This window comes from Carica papaya, chromosome 1 (genome assembly GCF_054855325.1).
Source record: "Carica papaya isolate Zhongbai chromosome 1, ASM5485532v1, whole genome shotgun sequence".
Classification (NCBI taxonomy): domain Eukaryota; kingdom Viridiplantae; phylum Streptophyta; class Magnoliopsida; order Brassicales; family Caricaceae; genus Carica; species Carica papaya.
Window position 1 is genome coordinate 6307685 of NC_142309.1, and position 7311 is coordinate 6314995.

A 7311-nucleotide genomic window follows, 5' to 3' on the forward strand; every position below is an offset into this window, starting at 1 on the left:
GATACAAGGAGATTGACTGTTAATTTCTTGGAAAGTAGTATTAAGTCCGACTATTATCTACATAAAATTTCCATGACATATTATATATATAAATATATGTATTGAATGTTATCTAAAAAAATGTTAGAATGGAGAATCCTAAGTCATTAAAAATTAAGGTTGTGTGCCTAAATAGCATGATATATATTATATATGTGTGTGTGTGTATATTTATAAAAAATAGCCTTTGTAAACTAGTTATTTATCTTTTGGTCCCAAATGATGCTTTAAATATATACTAAAACTAAAAAAGGGTTAAAGAATACAATTGTTCTCTAATATTATCTCTTGGAAAAAAAAATTATAATTTATTTTATAGTATCCAGCTGTACACCAGCTGAGTAGAAAAGAAAAGAAAAATGAAAAATAAATAATATACATAATTAATTATAAAAAAGAAAAAGAAGGATGTGGAAGACTTAAAGCGGCAAATATATACATATATATGTATATATATGTACGAAAATAGCAGGAAAAAAAAAAAGGAGAAAGAAGAAAAAACAGATAGAGAAGAGAGAGGGCTAAGTGATGTCGAGGCCGAGAGAGCGAAGTGAGAGGAGGAGCCTAAGTCGCGTGAGGAGGAGGACTGCACGACAGTCGCGAAGGTGGGACGCGGCGGAAGGGGAGACGTTGCGTGAAGAAGAGGAAGAAAAAAAGAAAAAGAAAGAAGAAGAAGAAGAAGAATAAGAATAAGAGAAGAATAAGGGAAAAGAAAAAAAAGGGGAAGAGAAGAAGAAGGAGAAGAAGATAGAGAAGAATCATGGTCGGATAGAGAGAGAAAGAGGAGAGAGAGAGTGTGTAACGACTCCAAAAATTTCAAAGGAAATAAATTATAAATTTAATGCAGAAGCGAAATAAATAGTTAGGGTTTACATTTCTTACACAATAATTAAAAGTACCGAATAGAGCTTACTAGAATAACTCTTTTAAAAAGACAACTAATAACCAACGAAATAAATTAAAAATAAACAAACTGAACGTCTTACTTACAATCTTCTTGTGGATAGGGCTCTGGATCCTGGTCATCTTGATCTAAAATAGTTAATGAAAGAATGAGGTACACTAGCCCAGTAAGAATATCACGCTACTCAAAGACACAGAAATGAAGGTTGGTAGAAATAATAAAAACAACTAATAGAGTTTTTAATTAAGCAAACTCATTTATTATAAATAAAATCATTTGCCGTCTACTTGCCATAGCGAGATTTACAAAAACAACCTATAAAAATAATAACATAACACATATCATGATTTTATATGCAATCGGTTGAAACAACAATTTTCCCTTTTATCAACTTGTTAGTATCGATGGGGGTCCATAGGGATGTCCTCACTACGCGTGAATCATTTCCTTTAACATTTTCAATTAAACGGACTGTCCCCATACCCCGTTTGATATGAGCACTAAATTACCAAACCTCAATACTCCGTCCGGTATGAGGGTGAAACGAGTTGTCCCCATACCCCGTTCGGTATGAGTACCAAATTATCAAGTCCCGATACCCTATCTAGTATGAGGCAACGTTTACGGTAGGGTTTCTTATGTACTCGGTCCGTCCACCATCTCCCATGATATCCAGAAAGACTGTCGTTTCATCCATTCACTTAATCAAACAATTTTTCAATTCAACCGTAATAACATAAAACAAACAAAACATGCATCAAAGAAATACAATCGCATCTCAGTTTTCTAATTTAACTATAATCACATAAGGTAAGCAATACATGCATTCAAAACTATAAAATCGATCAATCAGCTATTATTGTGTATTCAAACTGTAAAATAAATCAACAGAATCAACAATAAATAACTTCCGGTTTTAGCTCCATTAGTAACCTATAATTAATTATAAATATTTTATAAATTACACAAAATACCGGATTATTATTAATTAGACTTCAACTTCATAATAGAGAATAAGGTGATGGATTCTTACTCAAATTGATACCCGAGATATTAAACTTGTTGATTGCGCCTACTGGTGGTCCCCAGGTTCTCTGAATTTTCCTTCGGAAATTAAAACGTACTTCAAGTACCTAGAACTATTCCAAAAAATCCAAAAGTAGTGTTAGGACCCCTTTTTGACTAATTTCAAAATTTTGAAACGGCGGCTCCGCCGTGCTACAGTGACGGCATTACCGCCTGCGGTGTCGGTTTGCCTCGGGTCAGCTATTTTTGACCGGTTTTATATCAATAACTACGAGAAAACATGTTAAGGGGCCTCGGTTGGCCCAAAAAAATTGAAAAATCGAAAAATCAAAACTCACTGACGGCGGAGTTCTCCGGTGCGGTAGCTCTTTCAACTCACCTTCGTGGTTGGGTGTTTTGCTTTTGTCAACATGTAAAGAAGAAAACGGTGATTATAATGGTGAAAGAATTACGTAAAATGAGAATTAGAAAGGCCCTCATCGGAGGCGATTTTTATAATTTCTTGCAGCTGCGGTACCGAGCTTTGCCCGTGGTTTCTGGCTAATCTACTGATCTTTTTACTCCAATTTGGCTATGGAGGTGTTTAAAATCAAATTTTGAGCAAAGAAAATTTTTTTTACCTCTTTTGGCAATCGTAAGTAGTTCCGACGCGGCGATGGGGGAGGTCGGCTTCCTTCCAGTGATTGGGTCTTCTTCTCTAGCGAGGGGGTATGGCGGCTAGGGTTAGGGTTTGGTGTAAAGAGGGTTATTCATATCCGTCCCTTCTAATATGGGTTGTCCATCTCGTTTGATCTGGACCGTTTGTTCGCAATTAAAAAGAGAGTGAATCTAGGCCATTCATCGTGATTTAATCTGGACCGTTTGATCGCATTTAAATAGAAAGTGGATCTAGACCATTCATTATGTTTAAATTTGACCGTCTGATCTCGTATGGGGAGGAAACAGATCCAGATCGTCCATGCGCGCGGGAACGAATTTGGACCGTCCGATCGTAGACACGTGGATCGCCCGCGTGGCCTCCCGTATGACATCGCATCAACGTCCCTTGCCACGCAGCGCGCTCCAATTCATCAAGGCTGCTGATTGAGCGTCATAAGTGACATAATTTTCTTAAATTGTATTTTGACCAATAGTTTTCGAATTTTCTTTTAAAAATACTATAAAACCCAAATTTTCACATTTTTTTCCAAAATTATTTTCAATTTCATCTTCCCATTAATTTTCTTCATTTTTACATTAAATAAAAATAAAAAATTAAATTAAAATAAAAAATTATGTTTATATATTAATTTTAATTACATTAAAATTAATTAATCAAGGGTATTGTAACTCTCCCCTCTTAAAAGAAATTTGGTCCCTCAAATTTGTTTATTTCTCACTCAATCAAACAGTCGAGGATATTAGACTTTGAAATCTGATTCTACCTCCCATGTGGCCTCTCCCGGTGTGTGATTATGCTATAAGACCTTAACAAAGAGAATTTTTTAGCTGTGGAGTACTCTACTCTTTCGGTCCACAATACCGACCGGTACTTTCTCATAGAACAGATCATTTAAGAGTGAAAGAGCTTGTGGGCCAAGATGTGAGAAAAGTTTGGGTTGTACTTGCGTAGCATAGACACGTGGAACATATTATGAACCCTGGATAGTTCTGGAAACAGTGTTAGTCTGTAGGTGGCGGTGCCAATTCTATTTAAGATTTCAAATCGTCCAATAAACTGGAAGATTTAGCTTCTCCCTCTTGCTAAATCTACGGATTCTCTTGAAAGGAGTGGCCTTAAAGAATACCTTATCGCCTTTCTCAAATTTCAAATCTATCATTCAGGTGTCTGCATAACTCTTCTGCCAGCTCTGAGCCGTCTGGTTGTTCTTCTTAATCTTAACTATTTTTGCTATAGTCTCCTCTACGAGATCTGAGCCGAACAGTTTCCTTCACCCACTTCTTTTCAACATATCGGCGATCTGCATGGACGACCATACAACGTCTCATACGGAGCCATGTCAATACTTTCTTAGTAGTTGTTATTGTAGGCGAACTCTATCAGGGGTAGATGGTCATCCCAATGGCCTCTAAAGTCAAGAACACAAGCTCGGAGCATATCCTCAAGTGTGCAGATCGTCCTTTCTGACTGTCAATCGGTATGAGGGTGGAATGAAGTACTAAGGGACAGTTTCGTTCCCATGTCTTGTTGAAAGCTAGACTAGAACTAAGAAATAAACCTGGGGTCCATGTCAGATACTACTGTCACTAGTACTCCATGTAATCTGACTATTTTTCGGATATATATTCTTGCTAACTTATCCAATGGGTCGGTCATCCTGATGGCCAAGTAGTGGAAAGACTTAGTAAGTCGGTCAACAATGACCCAAATGACATCATGTCCTGAACATGCTCTAGGCAATCCTGTCATGAAATCGATTGTGATATGTTCTCACTTCTACTCCGAAATTGGCAATGACTGAAGTAGCCCGTCTGGGCGTTGATGTTTTGCCTTGACCTGCTGACATACCAAACACTTAGAAACAAAATCAACCACATCTCTTTTTATCCCGTTCTACCAAAATCAGGGTCACATACTTTGATATATCTTGGTGCTTTTGGAATGCATGACAAACTTTGAGATATAGGCCTTTGTCATGATGTCCATTTTCAACTCACTGTAACCTTGAACACACACCCTATCTTGAAATATAAGCAACCCATCGATAGAGACTCGAAATTCTAGATTAATTCCTAGTTCTGCATCTTTTTTGAGGGCTGCTAAGGTGAAATCGGCGGACCGAGATTCTTTTATTCTTTGGATCAACTCAGGTTGAATAGTTAAGTGGGCTAAACATGTGACTCTCTTCAGGTTCTGAAGTCGTACATGTTATGCGACCCCTATTATCCTGTATTTTGAAGCCATCAAGTGAGTAAATATACCTGCACTTTTCTTGCTGAGTGCATCGGCTACCACGTTGCCCTTACCCGAGTAATATAAAATATTACAATTATAGTTCTTGACGAGTTTTATCCACCTTTTTTGATGCATGTTGAGATCCTTTTGAGTGAATATGTATTTTAAGCTCTCATGGTCGGTATAGATTTGAAAAGTCTCCCCATACAAGTAATGGCGCTAAATTGTCAAGTCGTGGATAATTAAGGCAAGTTATAAGTCATCGGTGGGGTAGTTTTTCCTTATGACTCTTTAACTACCTGGACCCATAGGCTATGACATTCCTATGCTGCATCAAAACACAACTTAATCCTAGGTAGGAGGCATCACTATAAACTGTATATCCACCCGATCCGCTCGGCAATGTCAATACAGGTGTAGTAGTTAAATGTTTCTTTAGTTCTAAAAAACTTCTTTCACAGTACTCGTTCCACTCAAACTTGATGTTCTTCTTTGTGAGCCGAGTCAGTGGAGTGGTTAGGATAGAAAATCCTTCCACAAAATTGCGATAATAACCTGCCATCCCCAGAAAGCTACGAATTTCCTTGACCGAGGTCAATTTTTTTCAGCTGAGCACGATTTTAACTTTTTTGGAGTTCATTGACACTCCATCTTTTGGTATGATGTGCCATAGGAAGGTAGTCTGCTCAAGCCAAAACCCACACTTACTTAATTTTACATACAACTTTTTCTCTCTAAGAATCTGCAAAACCTGAGTCAGATGGTGAACGTGTTCTTCTTTGTTTTTTGAATAAATCAAGATATCATCGATGAACACAATGATAAACTGATCTAGGAATTGTATGAAAACCTTGTTCATCAAGTCCATGAAGATGATTGGAGTGTTGGTTAGTCCAAATGGCATAACTAGGAACTTATAGTGTCTGTACCTGGTTCGAAAGGCTGTTTTGGGAATGTCTTCTGCCATGATCTTTATCTTATGGTAACCTGAACGCAAGTTTATCTTGGAGAAGACCTGCGCATCCTGCAACTGATCAAAAAGGTCATCAATCCTAGAGAGGGAGTACTTGTTCTTGATCATGACCCTGTTCAGACATATATAGTCAATACATAACCTCAATATCCTATCTCTCTTTCTTATAAATGTCACTCTGGCACCCCAAGGGGATATATTATGTCGGATGAATCTATTATCCTGCAATTCATTGATTTATTTTTTCAGCTTCTCTATCTCAACACGACTCATGCGGTAAGGAGCAACTGAAATAGGCTGGGTGCGTGGCTGAAGGTCTATGGTGAATTTGATTTCTCTGTCCACTGGTAGTCTAGGTAGTTCATCCGGGAACACATCTGGAAAGTCTTGGACTATTAAAATCTCTTGAATACAAATTTCTTTCTTGAGTTTGCCTAGTTAAAGAAAATAGTCGGGTTAAAGTACTTGATAATAAAAAAATTTGTCATGAGGGAACAAATGTTAAACAATTTTATTAATTTATAAATGACTCCTCATTAAGAGGGTTGAATATAATCTTCTTGCGAAAGTAATCTACGGTAGCGTGATACACCGTTAGCTAGTTCATTCCTATAATTACATCAAAGTCTCCCGCGTCAATTTCTATTAGGTCCATACTCAATTTTCTATCTATTATATCTATGACACATGCTCTGTATATAACCTCTCCCAGTAGTGTCCTACTCCAAGGAGTAGACACAAATAACACAGAATCAAATTTTTTTTAGGTAATACATTTAATTTTGATGTAAAAGCATGTGAAACAAATGAATGCGTGACACCATTATCAATCAAAATATGTGGAAGATGGTCACAAATAGTGTATGTACCCTGTACCACATTCAGGTTAGTTTTTGCATTCTGCTGAGTGAGGTTGTAACCCTGCCCTAGATAGGAGGTCTGACCTAGTTCTGGTTCCTCGGTCACTCTCTTACATAATGTTGGGCGCTACCATATATGCAACAAGTGTTGTTGAAGCGATAGCAGGATCGGTCCCCATGATCATTGTCACAGTGCTGACAGGTCCTACCGGGTCCTAATGCTAGAATCTGAGGGGGAGCTTGAGTCATCGGCCTGGGTCTCTTGTTCTGTTGAACAAGTGCAGTAAATGCTGGTCTACGGTGTGGAGCTGAGGGCTTAAGGTTCCCTATTGCTTGAGGGAAAATGCGAAGGTTCCTCTCCACTAACTGTGCCTTTGCCAGAACAGCCGAGTAAGTACTGAGCTTGAACACATATAACTACTATCTGATCTCAAGACGAAGACCCCACTCGAATTTCTTGCCTTCTTGCCTTCATCCATCATGCTCTCAGAGGAATACCGGCCTAACTCTAGGAATTTCCTAGTATATTTTGATACAGTTATGTCCCCCTGAACTAAGTGTGCAAACTCTATTTTTTTTAGATGTCGGAGATGCTCTGAAATGTACTCTACAT